At 42.8% G+C, this 25,466-nt stretch overlaps 1 protein-coding gene and 1 long non-coding RNA gene across 9 annotated transcripts in view; both read left to right on the top strand.

Annotated features, from left to right (window-relative positions):
• Positions 1-25,466, top strand: part of Itpr2 (inositol 1,4,5-trisphosphate receptor type 2) — an 842,075-nt gene that overhangs the window by 351,809 nt on the left and 464,800 nt on the right. The window lies entirely within an intron of this gene.
• On the top strand, positions 13,894-16,630 carry LOC141423851 (uncharacterized). The gene is made up of 3 exons (XR_012448621.1): positions 13,894-14,308; positions 15,836-16,247; positions 16,337-16,630. It is a non-coding gene; the product is annotated as an uncharacterized lncRNA (long non-coding RNA).

Below are 25,466 nucleotides of genomic sequence, written 5' to 3' on the forward strand. Positions count from 1 at the left end.
TATTATGGATAATAGACATGCTATTGGCTGTGTGCTGGTGCTCATGCCTGTAATCCCACCTACTCAGGAGGCAGAGGGTCACAGTTTGAAGCCAGATTGGAAAAATCATTCCTGAGACCCTATCTAGAAAATACCCAACAAAAAAGTGTTGGAGGAGTGGCTCAAGTGGTAGAGCGCCTGCCTAGCAAGTGTGAGATCCTGAGTTCAAACCCCAGTACTGCCAAAAAAAAAAAATACACTCTATCAGATGCTATATCATACCTTCATAGATGTATTATATAATGAAATAAATGAGGTAAAAATCCAGATAATGAGTTATGAAGATCAGGGTAAACAGATGCTGGGTGTCCCCCCGACAAAGAAACAAAGCAAGTGTAAGAGTGTGACTCTTGACATTGCACTAGACAGGAAGTGCACATGGAGAGAGTGGACGCCTGGGGTCAAAGGCCTTGGTTTGAGTGTAGCAGGGAGGAGGATTGGAAGAAAACAGACTAGGCCTGAGTCCTGAGAAAGTAGCAAGGAGGTAGGGATGGCATAGCACAGAGATAAAACCTCTCAACATGAGCAAATCTCATGAGAAATCTCAACATGATGAAGGTCACATAGCACTATGAGGGGAAAGTCACATAGCACTAGGATAAAGTAGCCAATAAAATTAAATATAACCGTATATGGATTAGACCTTGCTTTTTGCTTGTGTAACCTGCTTTTGAGGATATATAAGGTGAGACCCTTTTGTTCCTGGGGCTCAGACTTTGGACATGAGTCTGCTGAGTTTATTCTGGCACAATAAAATGTTCCTTCCTGCTAATTGCATCAAGAGTCCTATATCTCAGCTAGCAAACTCCTGCAACATTTCTTGGGTGCTTGTTATCAGGGATTGTGGAGAAGGTGAGTTATCACCAGGGTGCATCCCCCAGACCACCAGGAGGAGATCCCACCAGGCTCCAAAGGACAGCTTGATCTGGAGGGGGATTCATCCTCCTGGTTAGTGGGGGTGAGGGCCTCGATGCACAATGGAACCCAGTGAGGTGCAGGAACCAGCGAGGGGAGGGGAGCACCACTCATCAGACTGGTAAGAACCTGGGTTCAAATTCAGGTCTGCTCCAGGAGGCAGAAGGGGAGACTGATCACCTCCCAATGAGAAACGCTAGTAACTGCCTTTTTTGTGGTGAAAATGTGTCTCCCAGGTTCAGGGAGTGGGATGGAAGTACTGTGTGAGAGTATATGAAAATGTGAGCTGAGATGCAGCCCAGCTGCAAAGTGAGTGAGGAGTTCCCTCCCTCTCTGTGTCTGTCTGGCAGTCTGGTAATGGGAGGAGATGTGTGGACATCAGAGTAAAAACACTCCCTTGGAGTGTATGATTAATAACTTTAAAAAGGGATTTAATGGAGACTGCAGAGTTAAGTTAACTCCTAACAAGCTAAACATCCTTTGTAAAGTAGATTGGCCTGCTTTTGGTGTAGGATGGCCTCCAGAAGTGTCACTGGATAAAACTGTGGTTAATGAATTTTACAGAGTAGTTGTAAAAAAAAACCAAAACCCTAACACCCAGGAGAATGGAAAAAGCCAAGAGGCTAAAACTGGTCTTCAAAACAAGACTCTTGTTTATTTAAATTCAGGTAGCAATTTATTGGGAGGACTGAGGAGAAATCAGAGTCTTTCAGTCTTGATGGGTAGCTTTGGTGCCCCACTTTACACATCTTTACCCAAAATGGGCATCCTGAAGGAGGATTGAGGCTCAGCACTAACTGAGCTTTTACAAAAATTAACACATGAAGGATGGTACATACGATCTTTCTTTCATGACTTGAAAGAAAAGGAATGTTGCAGAAGGGTTGTGAATGTAGAGAGAGGGAAGTGGAGGAATGAAAACAGAATTGGGATGAGGTCTTCATGGATGAAGTGAGGAGAGAGAGGACAGAGAAAGAGAAGGGAGAGCAAGAGAGGGAAGAGAGAAAAAAGTGAAATGTCATAAAATGTTTGGAGATAGAAAAGGATGAGAGGTTTAATACACTCCTTCAGTTGAGTTTTTATGTCTTGAAAATAAAAAGTAAATAGAAAGCAATTTAGGATTATTAAAATATGCCAGAAATACTAAACTTGCTGGCACCTTTACTTCTAGGGAGTATGAACAGGGAGAACCTACCTAAAAGGGTGAGAAGAAAAGGATCAACTTTGACTGTTGCTGGTAAAAAAAACTTCCAAAAGTTTGGTGCACTAAGCTTGGTCTGTTATTGAGACAGTCATGAGATCCTTATGTTTCCCTTGCTAATGGCTGATCAGATTAAGCATCCATCTAATGGTGTACTCTCAGTGTGTGTGTATGTGTAAGCATCTTCAAAATGGTTCTTAAACTGCTGCTATAAGGTTAATATGATACTCAAGGTAAAAGAAAACGGTATTTATTTTAAAGATCTCAGTTATAAACTGCTTAGGCTTTTTACACATCAATATGTAAACATTTTGAGAATGGTTCTTATTATAGTGTCATTGTAAAAATTATTACTCTGTTCTACTGCTACTTGTTAAGAAAACCAGTTTTCAAACTTATTTCAATCAGGTCTCACTAAGATGCAGGCATTCGGGGGTTAACACTCCAGCTCAGATCAAAGGAAAGAGAAAAAAAAAAAAAAGAAGAAGAAGAAGAAAAGGGGGTCACAGCCTACAGCAGGAATCTTGAAATTTGGGTTGTTAAAGAAATGACCTTCACATGTTTTATGCTGTCATAAATACAATCTGGAATTTAATTCTCTCTTATAATACATGGATCTATTAACAAATGGGCTTTCTATAAATTGCTTTTATATAAAAATAATTTCAAGGTTGCTTTCTTTCTAGTTTTTTCATACAAATGTAAGGCTCTAAGTTAAAAGATTTTATGAGTTATTTTCAACAAGTAACAAAATATATAAAAGGTATTAAGGATATGGTTATTTAAAAATAAAAGGTAAAAAAATACTTTCAGATAAAGAAAAGATAAAGATAAGCTCCCCCCAGGGGATACAAAATAAGTTGTCATAAAGGTACAGAATAAGTTGTCAGAAAACATGGAGCTTATAGATGCATATGTAAGTGATTAAGTTGACTAAAATCTAAGAGTTACATTAATGGTTTTGTAAGGTCAAATTTTAATGTACTGATGTTAAACTAAACTCATAACAACAAAGCTATCTTTAAAATTTTGTACTGTTCTTAGTAATGTTTACAAAAATATTGTCTTAAAAATGGTTTTTGTTTTACAAAATAATTGTCAGGAATTTTTGGTGCAACAGGTTAACCCACAAATTTGTCAAGACAAGAAGAGTTTATTTATTAAAACACAGAGAAACAAGAGGAAGCTGAGCACAGGGAGTACTGCTATACTGATATAAGGGTTGAGACAGATTTACTTATGTAAAACAAAGCCAAAATGCACCCTCCAGATAGAATTAAAAAAAAAAACCAGAAGTCAAGACCTCTAGTTTTTATTAGACTCAATAGAGTGGAGATGTTAGTCCTACTCCTTCCACATGACAGGCAGAGGGAATTTTTGCCCTGGGATGGCCAGATTGGGTCTGTTATTTTAGGGGACTCCATTGACTACAGATTGGTGGGATCCTGCTGTATGTCATGAGCCATGTATTAATGTCAGCAGTCTGGGATATGATTCCTTATCAACATCTGAGCCATGATTCTTGGCCACTGTTTCCTAACTTCACAGTTAGTGCCCATAAATATTTACCTGTGTTCTCTGGTGATTTTTGTTGGGGTTTTGACTACTAAGGTAACTGAGTCATGTTCATTTAAGGTGGTTTATGTTGGGGTTAACAATGATAACAACCATGTTAGGAGTAGACTCCCCTTCTGCCTTGCAGATGCTTACCTTTATTTCCCTGGATAGATGCCAAGGACAGTTGGGCAGACATTGGCCTAACTACAACTTCTCTTTCTTGGTTGCCCAGCAACAATATCTCTTAGTGACCTTCCTGGTACTTTTCCACTAGCCCCCTATATCTAGCCCAAGCCCGTGTATGGCAATGGCTCTAGCTCTCTTGCTGGGGTCCCCCTCCACAGGACTCCTGCCTAAACAATAAACCGTGTACTGGTGTGTGAGCCATCTCTCTGCCTCTTCCATGCCTCTTATTTTCTAACAGTTTATATAAAACTTTCTAGATGAACTCATGGTTAAACAACTGTTGTCTTGGGTGATTCTAATACAGTTGGTACCCTATATGTGTCTGTGACTGGGCTATTTGGGATCACTGACACTGTTCCCCCCCCAAATGATAAAAAAATCTAAGGTTTTATTTCAAGAGCAACAACTAAACTAATATGTATATATAACCTCTATAGAGTTGTGATGCTGTTTCTTGTTCCTATATAGTAAATACATGCATGTTTTTCAAGTATGTCAAGCCTTCTAAAATACAAAATTTAGTTAAACATGGTAACAAAAGGTTAGTGGTACTGATATACTGTTCTGTTACTTGCTAAGTTGTCCATCAGAATTTTAACCATGATTCTTAAGTTTTTGTCATTACAGTTCTGATCCTTCTGGGGCACTGACAATGAAGTCCATAAAAAATGACTCAAATAACTACATATGTGCCAGGTTAGCTTTTTAGAAATCTGCTTTTGCTAGATTTTGTTGTATATTGTCCTTGTTTAGAAGCCAGCTGCTTAAGAGCCACTCCTTCTAAGCCTCTTTGTTGCTTAAATTTGGCCAAAAGGGTCTAGCTGGCACTGATTCCCACCTGATCTGCTCATTGTTTCCCCCCGATGTGAGACCAAACCAACCAAACAGACAAAATCCAGAAAAGAGCAACCAGTCAAGAAAGATCTTCAGTCTGAGGCCATACCACTCTGAATGTGCCCAATCTCGTCTGATCTCGAAAGCTAAGCAGGGTCAGGCCTGGTTAGTACTTGGATGGAAGACAGATCTTCAGGAGATGCCATCAAAGTTCAAATGGAGTCACTCATGCCAGCCCTCTCAAAAATAACCAAGGCCGAGAGGATAAAAGAAATGGTTCTTATGTTTGGCTATCTGACAGACACAAACTCATATTTTTAGAGAGGATCTTCTACTTAAATAGAGACAAAATAACTATTTTTACTGGCTGTAAACATGTCCTTTGATACTTAAAGATGGTGGTTTTAACTTTAAAAAAAAATGCATTTTCTTGGATCTATATACTGATAATATATTGTTGCCATGGTAATTCTACTCAGTTAAAAAAAAAAACAAAAGACACTGTCTAGAAAAAAAAAGTCCACCCATTAAAACCCCACTGGAGGGGCCCTTTTGTTGTTATCTTGTCTACTCCCACCGCAGTTAAAGTAGCAGAGATTGCCCCTTGGATCCACCACAATCGAGTCAAGCCAGATTCTTTTGAGTGGGAGTGCATCCCTGACCCAGCTTCACGGTGCAGGATCACCTTCTGGAACCTGAGCTTCCCAGGAAACAACAGGGGACCAAGAACAATGGGACAACAGCCCTGCTGTAGTCACCCCCAAAAGCCGACTAGTCTATGCAGGGCAGAAGCTTAAGGAGTCGACTCTCCAACAGGACAAACGGACTGTTTTTCACACCAGTTATTTCACTGTAATGTGTTGTCACACCTTGTCTGAATCTCTTGCTGTTGTTCTCACCCTAGTCTTCACCACAGGTTTGGCAGAAACCACCCTTGTTGATTGATCTCACAGCAAAGTGTTTATTTGCTCTCTTCTCTTTTTGAGCAGGATGCATAATTACTATTTATTGTTACTGATCTGGTTTAACAAAGGACAAAATATGCAGCCCTCCTCCACAAGGAAAAGCTGCCCCAACTGCCCCGTGGCACCTGTTACCCTGGAAATTCCACTGTACTTAAGCCGTCTGATTAAAAACAGGGAAAAGTAATTAGTATAAAAATGGGTAAAAAGGGGCTTGACCCTGAGAGCCTGAGATGCCTCAATTAGTAGCTGTTACCCATGAGAGGTCCTCATACCAAGCTTTCACTCCTTTTATAAGGAGATGAAAAGTGAATTTTCCATCTCTGCCAAAGCTAAAAACTTGTTCCTCTCACTGGCCGAGTCTATGCCCAGACACTAAATGTCACTTCATGCTATGTTTGTGGGGGACCAACACGAGAGTCCCCTTATATACATAAAGATTAAGTAGACAAAAAGGGGGTGCTTTACAAATTGACAAATTGCCTCCTGAGTAAATCATCCAGTACTATGGTCCTGCCACCTGGGCAGAAGATGGGCCCTTGGGCTATTGCACCCCTATATACATGCTCAACTGTATCATCACGCTGCAGGCTGTTGATAAAATTTTAACTAATAAAACTGCAAAAGCCCTCAATTTGCTGACAACACAAAGCACTAAGATGCACAATGCCAGCTATCAAAACTGATTGGCTTTAGACTATATGCTTGCTTCTGAGAAAAAAAGTTTATTAAAAAAATTAACCTAAAGAACTGCTACTTACAAATTAATGATAAAAAAGGTTAAAAAACGGATTATGGACAAAATAAAAAAAAACTTGCCCATGTCCCCGTCCAGACTTGGAGAGGGTGGGATCCCAATGACATGTTTAAAGGATGGTTTTCTGCCTTAGGTGAATTCAAAACCCTGATAGGGGCAATGGGCCTAATTCTAAAAACATGCTTAATATTGCCCTGCCTGGTGCTGTGGTTTATCGAAACTATTATAAAGGCCGTTATGAAAAGGAAAATGGCCACACATGTAATGATGCTATAAAAATACAAACCCCTAAATTAAGATAATGCTCTTTGACCCAAGGTGGGTCCAAGCATCAAAGGGGGAATGATGTAGCAGGGAGGAGATCAGAAGAAAACAGATTAGGCCTGAGTCCTGAGAAAGTAGCAGGGAGGAGGGATGGCACAGCAGAGAGGTAAAACCTGAGAAGTATGAACTTGAGGAAGGTCACATAGCACCACAGAGGGGAAAGTCACGTAGCACTAGGGTAAAGTAGCCAATAAAATTAAATATGTCCATATATGGATTAGACCTTGCATTTTGCTTCAATAAGCTGCTTGCAAGGGTATGTAATGAGAAACCCCTTTGTTCTCGGGGCTCAGCCTTTGGACATGAGTCTGCTGAGTCTGTGCTGGCATAATAAAACGTTGCTTCCTGTTAAACTGCCTCAGTGTCCTGTATCTCAGCTAGCAAACTCCTGCAACATGGGGACAACTCTTAGTAAACAGAGCGCCTCCAGTTTTTCTTTTCTTTAACATCCCAGAACACACTCCTTTTCTTTTAAAAGGTTCTGCCAACTTTTGTCTTCCTCTGACTGATGAGTCTAGGAAATTGAGTTCCTTATACTACCTCAGCACACCAGGACAAGTGTCCTTCAGTGAGAATTACACCTGGGACACAGGACAGAACAGGACCACGCACAGTCTGAGGTCAGCAGCTCAGGTGACAGCAGCCCTGAGAGGAAGAGCAAAGATGGACAGAAGCAGCCTCGGCTCAGCTTCAGAGGAGTGTGCCTGGGCAGTTGGGAAAACCAAACTGGCAGCCATTGGGTTCCACCCCCAGCCCTACTCCTTAAGGGTGACACATCACAGTGCAGGCTAGGCCTCCACCTCTGAGCTTCCTCTGAGGACCAGAAGTTCTTGACAAGCCATCTGCATGGCTCTGGCCTCCACTGGTGTCAGTGATTAGCTTTAGTTCGTGAAATGACATTCACTGTGAGGGTTTTCTTTTTTTTTCCTCCCCTACCTGTAAGAGCACTACATTCCTATTATATAGAAAAGCATTAGAGGAAAATAATCTCAACTATGTGGGAGGCAGAGATTGGGAGGATCTGGTTATAGACCATCAGGGACAAAAAGTTAATGAGACGTCATCTCAACTAATAAACCGAGCATGGCGGCAAATGCCTATGATCCGAGTGTCTCAGGATTCTGTAGGTATGAGCATCACAGTCTGAAACTGACCAGGGCAAATACTGAAACCATATTCTAAAAATAGCCTAAAGCATAAAGTGTCTGGGAGCACAGTTCATGTGGTAGAGCACTACCCTAGCAAGTAGAAGGCCCTGAGTTCAAACCCAGCACCACATGTACATACACACACATGCATGAAGGAGGAGGGGAGGAGGAGGAGGAGGAAGAAGAGGAGGAGGAGGAATCAGATGAGTAATGACTAAAGTAACACAATTTGAACTTAGTGGCTTGTTTGTGGAGGGTGCCTGGAGCTGGCCAGAAGGAATGATGGACACAGGCTTCCCCAGGTAGATTGAAGGAGAATGGGGCTTGCCAGGCACAGAGCAGGCCAGAGGGGCACACATTCTGACAAGAGATACCACATGGGCTGATGTAGATGCTCACATGGTCAGGGGAACATGGAAGGTGTTGGAGCCTGAAGGCTCAAGGCAGGCATCCTGACCCCTGTCATTTGCAAAGCTTCAACTGGAAAGAGAAATCAGTGAACTTGTCAGGAGCACAACCAGGGAGTTCCTGTGACTAGGGTCAGATTCCAGAAAACCAAGTTGACCCTCTCAGCCCAGAATCACATCACCCTTGCCTGGTGGGAAGGAGGACTATAGAGCCCACTGCTGGGCAGAGATCTCCTGAGTGGCCTCTCCTGCCCTTAGAATAAGTCTATCTGGGGAGCCAGAGGGTGCCGCCTGCCACTCTCATACCATGAGCTGACACCATCTCCCTCCTCACCCCCTTCCCTCTACTTGTGCTGTGCACACACGCATCTCCACACTGCAGAGTAAGGACCCAAATGTAGGGCTTGACCCTGGTCTATTTCTCTATTCATCCCTGTCCTATCAAATGGCTGATGGGGAGCTTGGTTCATGGGATGCAGTAATTGCACTATTTGTCAGATCTCTCCTCCCATCTACCCATATTCCATAGTGCACAGGATGCTGGTCAAAAGGTTTTCTTGAATGAGTGAATGAATGCACGAAATCTCTAACCCAAATGCCATACTTTACACAAGCTGGGCATCCACCAGGAATAGCTTTCCTTCTCCTAACCAGCTAGCCGTGCCCATTACCCTTCCAGAGTCTGCCCTTCTGGGAATTTGCTCCTGCTCCTGTTGTTCCATGGTCCCCACCACACCCCAACACACTCAAACTCTACCCATCTCAGCTGACTGTAATTTCCTTGGCCTCCCTGTGTCCTTGGGAGATGCTCTGCTCTCAGAACAGCATCAGAAGTGGGCTGACCAATCTCCTTAATGAGCATTGATGCAAAAATCCTCAACAAAATAATGGCAAACCGAATTCAACAACACATCAAAAAGATTATTCACCACGACCAAATAGGCTTCATCCCAGGGATGCAGGGGTGGTTCAACATATGAAAATCAATAAACGTAATAAACCACATTAACAGAAGCAAAGACAAAAACCACTTGATCATCTCAATAGATGCAGAAAAAGCCTTTGATAAGATCCAACACCATTTCATGATAAAAGCTCTAGGAAAACTAGGAATAGAAGGAAAGTTCCTCAACATTATAAAAGCTATATATGACAAACCTACAGCCAGCATTATACTTAATGGAGAAAAACTGAAACCATTCCCTCTAAAATCAGGAACCAGACAAGGATGCCCACTATCTCCACTCCTATTCAACATAGTACTGCAATTCCTAGCCAGAGCAATTAGGCAAGGAGAAGGAATAAAAGGAATACAAATAGGTAAAGAAACTGTCAAAATATCCCTATTTGCAGACGACATGATCCTATACCTTAAAGACCCAAAAAACTCTACTCAGAAGCTTCTAGACATCATCTATAGCTACAGCAAGGTAGCAGGATATAAAATCAACATAGAAAAATCATTAGCATTTCTATACACTAACAATGAGCAAACGGAAAAAGAATGTATGAAAACAATTCCATTTACAATAGCCTCAAACAAAATCAAATACCTAGGTGTAAACCTAACAAAAGATGTGAAAGACCTCAACAAGGAAAACTATACACTTCTGAAGAAAGAGATTGAGGAAGACTATAGAAAGTGGAGAGATCTCCCATGCTCATGGATTGGTAGAATCAACATAGTAAAAATGTCGATACTCCCAAAAGTAATCTACATGTTTAATGCAATTCCCATCAAAATTCCAATGACATTCATTAAAGAGATCGAAAAATCTACTGTGGAATTTATATGGAAACACAGGAAGCCACGAATAGCCAAGGCAATACTCAGTCAAAAGAACAATGCAGGCGGTATCACAATACCTGACTTCAAACTATATTACAAAGCAACAACAATAAAAACAGCATGGTACTGGCACAAAAACAGACATGAAGACCAGTGGAACAGAACAGAGGACCCAGATATGAAGCCACACAACTATAACCAACTTGTCTTTGACAAAGGAGCTAAAAATATACGATGGAGAAATAGCAGCCTCTTCAACAAAAACTGCTGGGAAAACTGGTTAGCAGTCTGCAAAAAACTGAAACTAGATCCATGCATATCACCCTATACCAAGATTAACTCAAAATGGATCAAGGATCTTAATATCAGACCACAAACTCTAAAGTTGATACAGGAAAGAGTAGGAAATACTCTGGAGTTAGTAGGTATAGGTAAGAACTTTCTCAATGGAACCCCAGCAGCACAGCAACTAAGAGATAGCATAGATAAATGGGACCTCATAAAGCTAAAAAGCTTCTGTTCATCAAAAGAAATGGTCTCTAAACTGAAGAGAACACCCACAGAGTGGGAGAAAATATTTGCCAGCTACACATCAGACAAAGGACTCATAACAAGAATATATAGGGAACTTAAAAAACTAAATTCTCCCAAAACTAATGAACCAATAAAGAAATGGGCAAGTGAACTAAACAGAACTTTCTCAAAAGAAGAAATTCAAATGGCCAAAAAGCACATGAAAAAATGCTCACCATCCCTAGCAATAAAGGAAATGCAAATTAAAACCACGCTAAGATTCCACCTCACCCCTGTTAGAATAGCCATCATCAGCAACACCACCAACAACAGGTGTTGGCGAGGATGCGGGGAAAAAGGAACCCTCTTACACTGTTGGTGGGAATGTAAACTAGTACAACCACTCTGGAAAAAAATTTGGAGGCTACTTAAAAAGCTAGACATTGATCTACCATTTAATCCAGCAATACCACTCTTGGGGATATACCCAAAAGACTGTGACACAGGTTACTCCAGAGGCACCTGCACACCCATGTTTATTGCGGCACTATTCACAATAGCCAAGTTATGGAAACAACCAAGATGCCCCACCACTGACGAATGGATTAAGAAAATGTGGTATCTATACACAATGGAATTTTATGCAGCCATGAAGAAGAACAAAATGTTATCATTCACTGGTAAATGGATGGAATTGGAGAACATCATTCTGAGTGAGGTTAGCCTGGCCCAAAAGACCAAAAATCGTATATTCTCCCACATATGCGGACATTAGGTCAAGGGCAAACACAACAATGGGATTGGACTTTGAGCACATGATAAAAGCGAGAGCACACAAGGGAGGGGTGAGGATAGGTAAGACACCTAAAAAATTAGCTAGCATTAGTTGCCCTTAACGCAGAGAAACTAAAGCAGATACCTTAAAAGCAGCTGAGGCCAATAGGAGAAGGGGACCAGGAACTAGAGAAAAGGTTAGATCAAAAAGAATTAACCTAGAAGGTAACACACATGCACAGGAAATCAATGTGAGTCAATGCCCTGTATAGCTGTCCTTATCTCAACCAGCAAAAACCCTTGGTCCTTCCTATTATTGCTTATACTTTCTCTTGAACATAATTAGAGATAAGGGCAAAATAGTTTCTGCTGGGTATTGAGGGGGTGGGGGGAGGGGGGAAAAATGACCCAAGCCTTGTATGCACATATGAATTAAAAAAAAAGATGTGGGCTGACGAAGGGTCTAATTCCTGTAGGTAACCTTGGTCAAGGTTCTTGTCCTTTGAGGACTCAGTTTCTCCCTGTAAATGGGTCTCATATGCCCCCTCACAGCCATGCTAAGTTAGAAGAGGTTATGTGGGGCATTGGCCCTGGTACCTGGCCCTCAGTCACTGTGTAAGGCTGTGATTGTTGGAGCTGACCCTGGAATTTGGGCTCCCAGTATGACTGGGGTTGGTGGACTGCCTCAGTGAGGAGGAAGAAGGTTAGGGAGTTAAGAGGAGCATTGGGGGAAAGAGGAAACACAACTCTCCTCGGGGACACTGTCCAGCTGAGGTTTCCCCCAGCTTTGCCCACTATCTTTTCTCAAGTCTCACCCACCCACACCCTTTTCTGCTGCCTTTGGGGTGGCAGGAGGTGGCCCTACAGAGAGCCTCACTGGGGCATTGGGGCTGCATGCTCAACCTGGCTAACCTGTGTTGGGAAAATGAGGACTCCAGGAGTGTTTCTGCTTGATGGTTAGGGAACAGCGAGGAGGGGATGCATAAGGGAAATGAAGAGGGTCAGGGGGTTGGAGGGTTCCTGCAGATATCGGGCAGGTCAAGGAGATGTGGAGGAGTCTGGCAGGTAGGGGTGGATCATGAACAGTGGAGGGGTCAGGGAGTTGGATGGGGTGGTCAGGGAGTAGAGATGTTTTCAGAGGGGGAGGTGGGCAGATTGGTGGGGTGTGTGGTCAGGGAGTGGGTGGAAGTAGGAAGAAGGGAAGGGTAGTGGAGGAGGAAAAGGGTAAGGAAGGTAGGGAGGAGTCAGGGAGCTGGGGAGGGGTAAGAGAGATGGGTTTGGGTAAAGGAAGTCGGGGTAAGGGAGGTGTGGCGTGGGCAGGTACAGAGTGCAGTCAGGGTGATGTGTAGGTGTCTGGGTGTTGAGCAGGGGACTGGAACATGTGGTCAACTTAAGAGGTAGGAGGGTCAGGGTGGAGGGTAGGAGATGTGGAGAGGCCTCAAGAGGTAGAGGGGTGAAGGAAGAGGGAAGTGGGGGAGAGGTCAGGAATGTGTGCAGGGATCAATAGGTGGAAAAGGTCAGAAGTGGGAACAGGTCAGGGAGGTGAATAGGGGTCAGGGAGATAAGGACAGGTCAGAGAGAGGTGGAGGTCTGACATGGGTAGGGTGAATGGTAATGGATATGGGTCAAGTTCAGGAGGATGGGTAGTGGTCAGGGGTGAGGGGAGGGTCAGTAAGGTGGCAAAGGTGTCAGGGAGGTTGGGGTGAGTGCGGCAGGGTGGTAGGGATATGCCAGGGATGAAGGTGGGAGGGTCAGGGAGGTGGATCTGGATCATTGAGGCGAGGTGGGGCATTTACCCTGCTTTTGTCTTCTCAATTTCTGTACTCTGCTTGAATGTCAGTTTTTTGAAGAAAGGAGCATCGTCAGTTTGTTGCTCCCTGGATACAACATGTTGTAAGAGCCTGGCACACAGGACGTAAACAGTTGAAGTTTGTTGACTGAATAACTTACTGCAGCTTCACATAAGGAGCAGGCTTAGAGGTGGATGCAAATTTCAACATGAAGTCTCACTATTTTTTGGAAATAGAATGGGGCCCGAGAAGAAAAGAATGCTGCCATGAATTCCCCTGTAAACAGAAGATAGTGGGGTGTGGGAGGAACACTGAGCAGGCACACCCTTGGGATTGAGTCACACGGCGGGCAGAGGCTCCACCTTAACCCTGTTCTCCCAGCTTCACGGAATCCCTTCACCTGCAAACAGTGCCCAAGGCACCTTAGAGACACAGGTCACATGACTGACAACTGACCAATCAGCAGCATCCATCCTCAGCGCCCTCCCGTGATTGGCTAAGGTCTAGACATGTGACCAATCAGGTTACAGAGGTTAGACCGCAGTGTTTGAACTATGCGAGGCGGTTGCTGAGACGGTTGGTGCTGTGAACCTAAAGCCAGAGACCTCAGTTCAATGATAGCAGCACCGAGGGCAGGAAGCAGAGACGTGAGGGAGGCTGGGAGAGGTAGTCCTGGTCTCATCATCCAACACCCAGGTACAGCCATGCCTGACACCACCTGCCATTAGATTCCTTAGGGTTTTTTGTTTGTTTTTGCGGTACTGGGGGTTGAACTCAGGCCCTTGTGCTTGCTAGGCAAACTATCACTTCCACAACACTCCCAAGTCCATTTGCTTTTAGTTTTGGTTTTCAAACAGGGCCTCATGCTAACTGTGCCCAGGCTGGCAACAAACTTGTGGTCCTCCCGCCTCACCTCCCAGCAGCTGGGACCACAGCACAGGTGCGCATGACCACACTCTCCTAGACTTCGTGTTTTTCTTTCCTTTTCCACCTTTGTTGGCTTGTTGATCATAACCACTGTGTATTGGGTTTTATTCCACTGGCTAGCCAAAGTTCTTGGAGAACCCTGGGCAGCAGGAGCACGGATTTAGGACAGCTGCCAGTGCATCCTGGTAAGTGTGAGACGCCAGCACGGATGGCCACCGAGCTCTGATCTTGGTCCCCAATGGATTCCACCCATGTCTCTCGTTGGATTGCTACAGGCTGGCCTGCTCACATTGCCTAGGTGACTCCTCAGGGGATTAGCCCTGGTGATGTGCCAGCCACATCCCCATTGTAGAGGACAAAACAGGCTTGCAGAAGGAAAAGGCAGGGCAGAATGAGCAGGACCATAGACCCAGTTTGTGTTCTGGAAAGCTGCAGACCATGAACTGTGTGATGAGGCACAGGCACTCGGTGCCATCACCAGCACTCCATGGGTGTCCATGATTTGGTGATCACCATGAGCTGGGATGAGACTCACAAACATATCCATCTGGAAGGGAGGTAGGAAGAGAGTGGCCTGTTGTTTTCTGTGACCTGTTTTTCTTGTATTTCACCAGCTACCCACACCCAGTGTCCCTTTCCCTGCATTTGCTGAACAATGACAGAATCATATACTTGTGACCTCCTGGACATCTCCCCACTCCACATGTCAGACAGACCTTGAGACGGTTGAGGGCCTGGGACAGAGAACTGAGTTGGCAGGGGAATTACTGGACAGAGAAATTGTAACTGAGCACCAAAGGCTGGATCACTAGGGAACATGTTTGTCTGAGGGACCAGAGAACCGGTCTAGTGGTGGCTTAGACTACATTTGACTGTAATTTTTGTGCTGCATTGAGTGAGGGTCAGAGGTGGCAACGGGAAAGAAGCAAGTGGAGATTCACGGGATGGGGAGGGAGTGACCCTGGTGCTGACCTTAGCTGACTTGTGCCTTTCTTAATAAAACGGGGCTAGCAAAACCTATCATGCAAGTGATGGGAGCAGTAACCTGATCCATACCTGGGATGTCTGTAGTGAGCTCAGTATCAAAATGAACTCCCATTTAGCAGATGAAGAAACTGAGGCACCGGGAGGTGTAAAGTACTAGGTTAGCACCTCAGCATACTCACTTTGGGTGGGACACAGAGATTGTTTTTTTATGAGAAAATGGATAAGACTCCCCACAAGAAAGGAAAACAAATGAGAGCTGCATGTGGGGATGCACAGATGTAATCCGAGCTACTAGGAAAGTAGAAACTGGGGGATCAGCATGTGAGGACAACCTGGGCAAAAATTAGTGAGACCCCACCACAATAAGCAAGTTTGGTGTGGTGTGGCACACCTATATGGGAATAATACAAAGCAAAATGGGCTGGAGCTGTGGCTCAAGTGGTAGATTACTTGCATAGCAAGTGCAAGGCCCTGAGTGCAAGCCCCAGAACCATCAAAATATAAATTAAAAAAAGAGACTAGGTCAGGGAGGTCACTGATAAAAATAAGGTCTAAGATTAAAATACCATCATGGAAATAATAAATGTAAAGCCTCCATAAATGGTCAAATGAAAAAATAAATCATCAGAAGAATGATAGCTTTCAAACTGAGAGTGAGGAGTTCACCCAAAGACAGCTCACAGTATGTCTGTAAATAAGTATTTCTTGTTTATCTGAACATTAAGAATAAACAGATGACAAGCCACTATCAGGACTGAGTGCTTTGTTGAGCAGCTGTGACACAGGAGTTCCAGATCTGAGATTCAGGGAGTGACAAGAAGACAATTGAAGTGCTAGTGTGTACATTATGTTTTGAGACTACAGGAAGCAGGAATCACCCAAAAGGTGTGGTGAGTGATAAATACAACTGTGGTTGACCATCCCCTGGCCTCCTGGTAAAATTCAAACCCTCACGGGGCCAGCCACACCCTTCACCTCCTCATTTCCTGCTCTGTGCCACCTCCCCATCTATAAATGCTAGAAAACCAAACTCAAAACCACTAAGAACCACAGGAACACCAAGGGTGTGGGGCCTGGAAGCCACGTGGGATAGCAGAGTGGGAACCCATGAGGGCTTTCTGCTGGGGAGGCTGCCCTGTGAGTCTTGGGGTATGGGCAGAGGCAGAAATATAGGGTGTTACTGATGGAAAACCTAAAGAAGTCCTCTACCTTCCCTTTGCCTGCAGATGTCTGATGGGCGACTGCAACGTATGGAAAGACGTGGTGCTGCTGTCTTCCCCTTTGCTGCCTTAACCTTGGGCTCAAGTTCTCAGCCCTGTGAGCAGATGGCCTCTGATCTGATCCTTGTCCTTGTGCTCTTTCAGCTCTGAAGTTCCTTCAGGAGAGACGATGACCTCCATCAGCCCATCTTAGCACCTCACTAAAAGCTGCCTCTCCCTTTGTTTGGAGAGCTGGGTCTCCTCTCTGGTCACTGTGGGCTCCCTTTGTTCATGGGCCAAAGCCCCATTAAAGCTGTCTGCATTCCCTAAACATGTGACTTGGCTTGGTTTCTGTTGCGTTCATGCCAAAAGACCCTGTGTCCGAAGTACCACAAGGGTTGTGTCAGTGTGGAGTGGAGACACTGATGAGAGGTGTGGGCAGAGTGTGAGGATGAGATCTCTGGATGCTTCTGTTTCTAGATTGATTAGAAATCTGGGGCCATTCAGACCTCCTAGGTTGGAATCTGAGCAGGAATCAGATCCCAGATGACTCCGGGAAGCACTAGTCTCAAAGATTACTGTCTTCCCATAGTGGAGTAGTAGGGCTCATGTCACGTGTGCAGCTCTGTGTGGACTGCAGTGTGGCAGTGTGTATGGAGGAGCTTTAAAGCTGCTGCTGGGCTTTGGTCCTTTATTTCCATTCTGAGACTCTTACTTGAGGAAACCATCTGAGGGGGAGAGAGACTGTAACACATGAAGATCAATCAGTAGTGGTTGTGATTGTAACCAGTGCACACCCACAAACGGCAAAGGGGAGGCAAGTGTGCCACTGTGTACTGACTGTTTCATTGCTACAATCGGTGTTTCAAAAGGATTTTGCGAGGAGTACAGTGACAAGATAGACACAGTGCCACCCTCTTGATGCTGACATTCTGCTAGGGAAGGACAATGATCAAGCAGACAAGACAGTTTCAGATTGTGACATGTCCACAGAAAGAGGGAGTAATGTGGTAGAGAATCATGGGTGGGCTTGGGGGGCTTATATAGAGGGCAGTGTGGGGAAGGCCTGTCCTAGAAGGTGACATTTGAAGTGAAGGGTGAATCACCAGAGGGACACAGTGAATTCAACAGCCAGTGGCAGAGTGCCCAGGCAGAGGGGACAGTAGTTTCTAAGATATTGAAGTTGGTAGGGTTGGCTGTGTGACACTGGAATTGAAGAGACATGACTCATGGGAATCCAGGGGGACGCTGCAGCTCTAAGAAGCTGGCAAGGGAGCAGGGACAGAGCCCTCTGGCCTCATGGCCAGTGGTGGAATTTGAATTTGTTTTGAGGGTAGGTAGAATTCTGAGTTTTGAGTCTATCCAAGTATTCCAATTGTTTGTGCCTCTATCATGGGTGATTTGGTGTTTCTAGGACTTTGACCGCATCATCCACATTACTGGATTATTTGTTGTACACTAATTCATGGTAACATCTTTTAATTTCTGTAAATTCAGTAGTTATGCACTCACATTTCTTCCTGATTTTATTGAGTCTTCTCCCTTTTGTTAGTCAATCTAGGTATGAGGATGACAATTTTGATCATCTTTTCAAATAGCCGGCTTCTGACGCTATCCCAAAAGAGCAAAGCATCTGCCAACATGTTGCACTGACTGGTGAAATGGAAAGTGCGATCAGTCAAGGTGAGTACAGATCGAGGAGTTTGTTGACTGGGTGAAGTCCATGGAAAGGCAGCAGCAGGAGCAACTTTTCCAGAAGAGCAGAGTCTGGAAGGCTCAGTAGCATATCCAGTTGGTGAGTAGAGACCCAGCTGGTGCAAATTTGTCATTTTGCTTAAAGCTTTCATAGGTTCATTTATTCAACAGAACCTTTCAAGTGCACCATCTGCAGCAGAACTAAAGAGATCTAAAATATGCTTCATTAAGCATCAGTGAACCATGATCAAGTCCTCCAACAGCCATGTGGTAGAACATGTATGACTAGAGAAAAAGACCTAGGTCAGGCTCTACTCTTACCTGTGGTGTGGAGACAGGTGTGCACATAGCACAATAGAGGGAAGGGGTAAGGATGTAGAGAGGAGAACTGTAAGAAGCCAGACTCTCCTAGAACTGGCTGAATAAAACTGACATGTACTTCTGGGAGCTGGGTGTATATTGAAGAGTCCGTGTGAGGCAAGGTGAATTAGGGAAATTTTGGGACTCGAGAAAAAATACTACATCTTAGATTAACCATGCTTTGGCTCAGGAACCACCCTCACCTGGCCAGGAAATGCCCACGCCCCTCCCCACTCATTATTGGATGGGAATCTCCTGGTTCTCCCTTTCCCATAGGTTATTGTAGATTTTAAAAGCAGAAATACACTCTGTTGGCTTCTGGCTTCTGCCTGGGCCCCACCAGGCTTCCCTTTGTATTTTTCTTCCCTCACTTTTAATAAAATTCCATTTATAACCACGTGTCCTGCCATGGATTCTTCCACACAGGATAAAGAATTTAGAAATCTTCTGATCACAGACTACACCAATGCCATTAACACATGGAGGTAAGATAAGAAATCAGGGTTCTTTCTTTTTCTTGAAGCACCAGCTAATTGTGATTGTATAATTCCAGACTCCCCGAATTTGAAGGTGTAGGTCTAAGTTTTTGTATTCATTTGATGATACAATACAAATTATTTGAAGGTGGAGTGTAGGGATTTGGATAAGGAAGGGATTCCTTTTCAAATATGAAATTAGAGCAGTATGGTGGTAAGAGATAGGTTTAGAATAGATCATAAATTTCATTGGATTATGTTGAATGTGTAAGTAATAGAATTATTGCTATATTTATTTTAAATAATTTTGAGATATTTATAGCTTTGAAAACATAGTGTTCCTATGTTTTGTGTTCCTTGTGTTGGATGTTATAACTTACACTTTCATTAATATCGTTGCTTTTGAGAGATTATTTTTAATCCATCATACATAACTGTTATATTTATAACTAGAAGGTAATTTCTCAAATTCTTTTAAATATAATTATGATATATCAATATATAATAAAATGTAACAAATATTACATAATTAGTCTTCACTAGTGAATTGTGAACATTGAGCTGTAATTCTTTACCTTGTGTTTTGACACATTTGAGTGTCATTTTAAAGAGAATGTTTATTTTGAAAGAGCACATGTTCTGTCACCTTCATAATGTGTGAGAATGTGTCAGTCTGGATTGCTTGTTTCCTTTTGGATGATATTGTTGCAGAATACAGTTGTGGCTATTTGACCACATCCTTATGTCTAAGAAAGAATCTTGAAATGTTTTTCAAGGAGAAAAAAAACAAGAGGCAACATATCCTAAGCTAGAATTTGAAATCAGAAACAAAGAGAAGCTATTGAGGGGAAAGTATCAGAAAAAGTAAAAGAAGAAAATTCCATGGGTGCCAGGAAAATCATCTTAACTTGTATAGAAAGGAAAGGTGGATCCCCAGAGAGGCCTCTCTGGAAATGATCTCAGGAGATGAAACCCAGAGAAGGCACAAACACTATTTCAGTCACCTTGGCAGTCAGGTAGTTGGGGATGGATAAGGGAGACTTGGCGGGGGGGTGTTGGGGAGATGAGGAGGGGTCAATTTGGTGGAAAGGTTTAGGTCAGGAGTATGGGGAGAGAAATCTCTGGGTTGTAGGAAAAGGAAGTGGTCAAGAACATGACTAGGGATCCAAAGTGGGAGGATTTAGGTAGATGTGAGAGATCAGATAGGTGGGGAATGGTGGGGAGGTGCAGAGGAAAGAGGGAGGTTAGGTGTCACATAGGTGGAAGGGGTCAAAGAGGTGGGGGGGAGGGTCGAGGTGAGGGGTAAGATTTGATATTCCATCACAACTTTCTGTAGAGGAGCAAAACACCATGTGCCAATTAAGAATCATTGACCCTAGGCAAAAGCTCATGTCAGAGACCATCAGGGACATTGGTGCTTCAGGTGAGGCAAGAAACATTCAAACACTCAAATGCTAATACATGAGCAAAGACATGATGTGTGGCATAGGCTATCACGCATATGAGATCCGAGTCTCTGCAAGGAGAAATTTCAATGAGTTGACAGTATGTATAGCTACCCAGCATAGCCACCATATCCAGTGTAGCCTCCTAGGATGGTCTTAAGGCTGCCACCTGGAGCTCCTGTATGAGTAGCTACGGGTGGGAGACAGACACCACATGCTTTTCCCGGGTATGAAGTCAGAAAACTCCCTAACCATTGGGCAACTGTACCACGGAGACACAACTTCTGTGACACAGACATCCTCTCATTATGACCAGGAAAACAGCTTGTCCTTCCAGGGTAAGTTGACAGAAGAAAATTCCCTCATCACTGGGTAACTCAAAATGACTGCAGCATCTATCTGTAACACTGGTAGCACAGAGTCCTCCCAAGATACATCTGAAGAAAACTTCATTGCCAGGTGGTAACCTGATGGTGGCAATGTAGCCACAATCAGAAAATGAGCCAAGGCTAGAAAAGGGTGACTAGGAGGATTGTCACATGTATTCTAACACTGGGCTGCTGTCTGCTGGCCAAAAACAAACACCTGTGCTTGAGGAATAAAGTGGGTCCAATGAAAGGGGTAGACAGCAGTTAACAAGAGCAAGACGATGGCACAGGCCAGCTGTGTTCCTGCATTTTATATGTGTTTTTATCAAGGTCATTTCCAATGGGCACATCATAATTGCATGATTTATGGCTCACAATGCAAGGTTTATACACTGTTTATACACTGTAAGATGACTAAATCATTCTACTTAACCCACCTACCACTACAGAAAGAGAAATCCTGCTGAATCCCACTTATGTGGAATCTAAAGAAGTTGAGCTTGAAACAGACAGTAGAATGATGGTTACCAGGGACTGAAGTGTGGAAAAGAGAGAGGGAGGGAAAAAGGAGGATGAGTTTATGGGAAGAGTGATTCAGACAGGAGGAATCAGCTTGGAAATCTATCACACAGCAGGGTGATCCCATTTTCTGGAAAGCTGCACAATGTGGACTGTGATGGGCTCAGGTACTCTATGGCTGTCAGAGATTGGTCGTCACCACGTGGCTGTGATGAGACTCACAAAGGAAACCACACTGAAGGGAGGCAGGAAGAGAGTGGCCTAGTCTTTTCCATGGTATGTTTTCCTTGTCCTTACTTCACCAGCTACCCACACCCAGGATCACTTGCCCTCACTTTGCTTGACATTAACAGAGTCATGTTCTTGTGACCTCCTGGAAATCCCCTGTTCCCCACAAGTCATACTGCCTGTGTGAAGCACAAGGGACAAAGACAGATGAGAGCCTGCTGGGGAACTGCTGAAGTCCAGAGAATTTGTAACCAAGCTTCAAAGACTGGATTACTGAGGAGAATGTTGGCCTGAAGAACCGGAGATCACACCTAGTAGTGGCTTAGACTAAAAAAAGCCTTCCAGAACAGTGTTAATGATTGTTGTGGATTTAGAATCTGTACATTGATAAAGGAATTTAGCCAGAGGAGTAGTAGGGTAACTAGAAGGTTTATCACAACACTCCATAAGTGGAGCAATGGACAGCTGAGCAACCAGGGAATATCACTGCTGCTGTGCCGATACGGAGTTGAGCACAGGCTTTATGGAGTTCACACTGGTTTTCACTAAGGTTTTCTTTCCTCTGAGCCTCGTTGATTGGCTGTTTCTTCCTTGGATTATTGTTTGAATTTAGCATACAGCAATGTTTCACGCACTCCTCATGCTTACTTCCTCATGCTAGTATTTCCTTCAGTTGGCCTCTCATTCCTCATTCCAGTGGGGTATTTTTTCCCACCATTCCTCTTGATGAGAGGATTCTCCTCCACAAACCACCTAACAGAAGAACAAAACCAATCCTGGTTTAGTGGGGAGGTCTCATCTTCAAGCTGTGGAAGGGTAAAGAGATGTCCCTACCTATATATTTATTATTCTGGGAGAGGATTACACACCAGTCCATGGGAACACAGCAGGGTCTAATTGAGTACTGGAGTAAAACTGTATGGAATCCTGGTCCTGGCATCTGAGAGGCACTGCACTGCTAGATGCTATGAAGTTTTGTGGCCTGGAGATGACAATAACAAACTTGGTAAGAATATTGATACAAGTTCCAATAAGGAGGACAATATGGAAACAAAGGAAAGGAACCAGGAAAGGCTTGACCAGGTGTTTTCCTCTGAGAGCCATCCTTGAGTGGCCTGTGCTCTGAGTTGAAAGGTTTGGTGGGTTATGTCAAAAGCCCTTCTGTTCTGTAGAAACACAGTCAACTTATCCCTGTAAATCCATGAGGGTTTGGGCTATGCTGTCTAGAGCACTGGTTACCTCTAGGGACAGATGTTTATAGATCAGGGAAGAAGACATAATTCCTCCCACTCCTGTCCCTGATGAAATTTGGAGGTCTGTTAGCTGAGGTATGAGTAAGCCCTCCTGTTTCTAGGAGGTTGGGAATGTGTATATGTAGGGAAGAGCTATCGAAATAGAAGTTTCTGTCTAGTGGGAAGGAAGATAGGCATGGCCTTTACCAGTGGGCAGCCATACTTATGAACCATTTATTTACTTCTCCACTTCCTTTACTTTGGGAAGGATTGGCACAAGTGACTCCATTTGGATTCTGACAACTCTCTTGTCTGAACAGTTCTCTTCGAAGATATCTGATTAACCACCCCATGGTTTGGCTTTAATAGTCTCTCATTACTGGGACAAAGTTTGTCCTAGTATATCCTGGTGGTCTGATCTAGTCCCATGTGGTACAGGAACAGACAGATTGGTCGGGTGGGAGTCAGTGCCAGTAAGACCATTTTGACAAAATTTAAGGAACAGCGATGTTTAGAAGAAGTGACTCTTTGCCTGAGCTTATTGGGAGTCCATTAAGTTTAAGTCTGTGTTTTATAAGTGATCTCCTAGTATCTAAAAAATGTTGCTCAGGCTGCTATTGTTAGAAGCTGTACTTCTGGAGAATGTTAATAGACAATAGTTACAAAGTCTTACAATGAAAATATAAAACAATCCCAACAAAAACAAGTATTTAAAAAGCTAACTCTTTTGACAAATAGGTATTTGTGGGAGTTATCGTCTATGAGCCCAACTGCAAAAACTCCAGAGACAAAAACCGCAATGACAAAAGACTTAGAATAGCTGTGTTTAAAATTTGGAAAACAATTATCAATTGATAGAATGTTCTCATTATTTTATGTATTCAGCATTTTCAGAGCGATAATTTTGATTGACAGCATTCTCTTAGCCCAATCAAGTTTTTATTTATTGCTATAATTGGAAACACAGGGGCATAAGCCAATAAAGGTAGCATCACTTATAATTTTAATTTGAAAGCAGCTGCTTAGTAAAGTGTTTTTCTAAGATTTGTGATTTAGAAGAATATATTTTGGGAACATTTTACAAAGGAACAAGCAGCAATTAGCATCACAGCTAAACAGATGTCATACATACATATTTTGAATCTTTGACTAGGTAACATAGTAATTGTCAGCACCAACAGAAATCAAAATGGTAGATCCTACAGATGAGGGTACAGTGGCAGGGACCCCAAATAGACTTACTTTTTTTGTACAAGTGTGTGTCATATATACAGTATCACTCATTTTTAAGACAAATACATGTAGTCCAGATTTTAAATAGCAGCCCTGCTATTAAATGACAGTTTTTTTTTAATCAAGATGGTACCAATTACAAGCAAATGCCAAAAGCTTCATTGAAGAATTTTATTTGTAGAAGGTTTAGATATAATACATTTTTGGTAATATGTAGTACTAGCTGGTTATTTTATAGGTATTGTAGGTACACATTTTAAACTCTGTAAACATTTGCACAACTGTTAGATAAAGTTTAGACATAGCTCTACATTCAGCCACAATATATATAGCATTAATGATTAAAATCACTTAATAGATGTTTGTAAGACTGGGGCATAGCTCAAGTGGCAAAGCACCTAGCTAGCAAGCCTAAGGCCCTGAGTTCAAACTCCAGTACCACAAAAAATAGTTGTTTGTTTAACCACTGTTATAATGTGGTTATTTAAAAGACTTTGACATATACAGATATTTATAGGAATCCTCAGTGAATTAGGGTTTAATTTCCCAAGTCATGAAAAGCCTGACAAATCCACAGAAAACACAAGCAATTATCTTGACAAAACAAAAATCTTTCCTTTAAACTAGTTTTTGCAAATGGTCCTAAGAGCAGAATAATATCCTTAAGATAACTTCATTGTTATGAACATAGAAAATTAGATCCTAACTCTAAATCACTGCATTGAATCTTTACTTTAGAAATCTTTTACTGACATAATCAGTCAACTTAATCACACACATGAACTTTTATAAGCTCTTTCATATTATTCTTAAGACCCACTCATACACTTTTGTAACTTTTTGGGACAATCCTTTAGGACAAAGCTTACTTTACAAATATTTCCTTACATTTTTATATCTATTTCCTACTTGTTAATTTTTAAATTAGACAAAATTGGTTTTATTTTCAATAAGAAATATTCTTACTAGCCTTATATTTCAGTGGAGAACCGGGAAGAGATACAATCTTAAACTGTTTCTCTGTAAACAATTGATAAAAACAGAGATGGGGCCATGGTTGAAGCAGTTGAGCCTGCCTGACAAGCACGAGTCTCTGGGTTCAAACCCCAGTACCATGAAAAACAAAACAAAAACAACCCCACAATTTACAAAAGTATTTTTGCTAATACTTTATAACATATGGACCCATATATTTAAAAGAAAGTTGAATCCAAATTATGACAGAACCAAACACATTATATTCTTTGTTTAAATAGACAAACTTTTAAGATCTCTTTTGCAAACTCCCAATTAAGCAGCCACAGTAGCCCATTGAGTTTAAAAGGGTAATTTTGTTTCCTTCAGTGCAGAGTTTGAGAGTTAATTCTGGAATGCTGCATCTTAACTAGACCAGACTGAGGTAAGAGCTTTGGACAATCAGTTTTCCTGGAAGTGGTAGCAAAAGAAGGAGAGACTAAATGGCCACAGGTAGTTAAGTTTTTTTTTCAATTCCAGGCACAGATTCTTAGAGGTACTCTCACACACATATATACACAAACAGAAAAGGTTTAAATTAGGCATGCTAAGACTGAAGTGCAAGTAAAAATACCAGCTTAAATGAA

The sequence above is a fragment of the Castor canadensis genome, chromosome 6 (genome assembly GCF_047511655.1).
Source record: "Castor canadensis chromosome 6, mCasCan1.hap1v2, whole genome shotgun sequence".
Taxonomy (NCBI): Eukaryota; Metazoa; Chordata; class Mammalia; order Rodentia; family Castoridae; genus Castor; species Castor canadensis.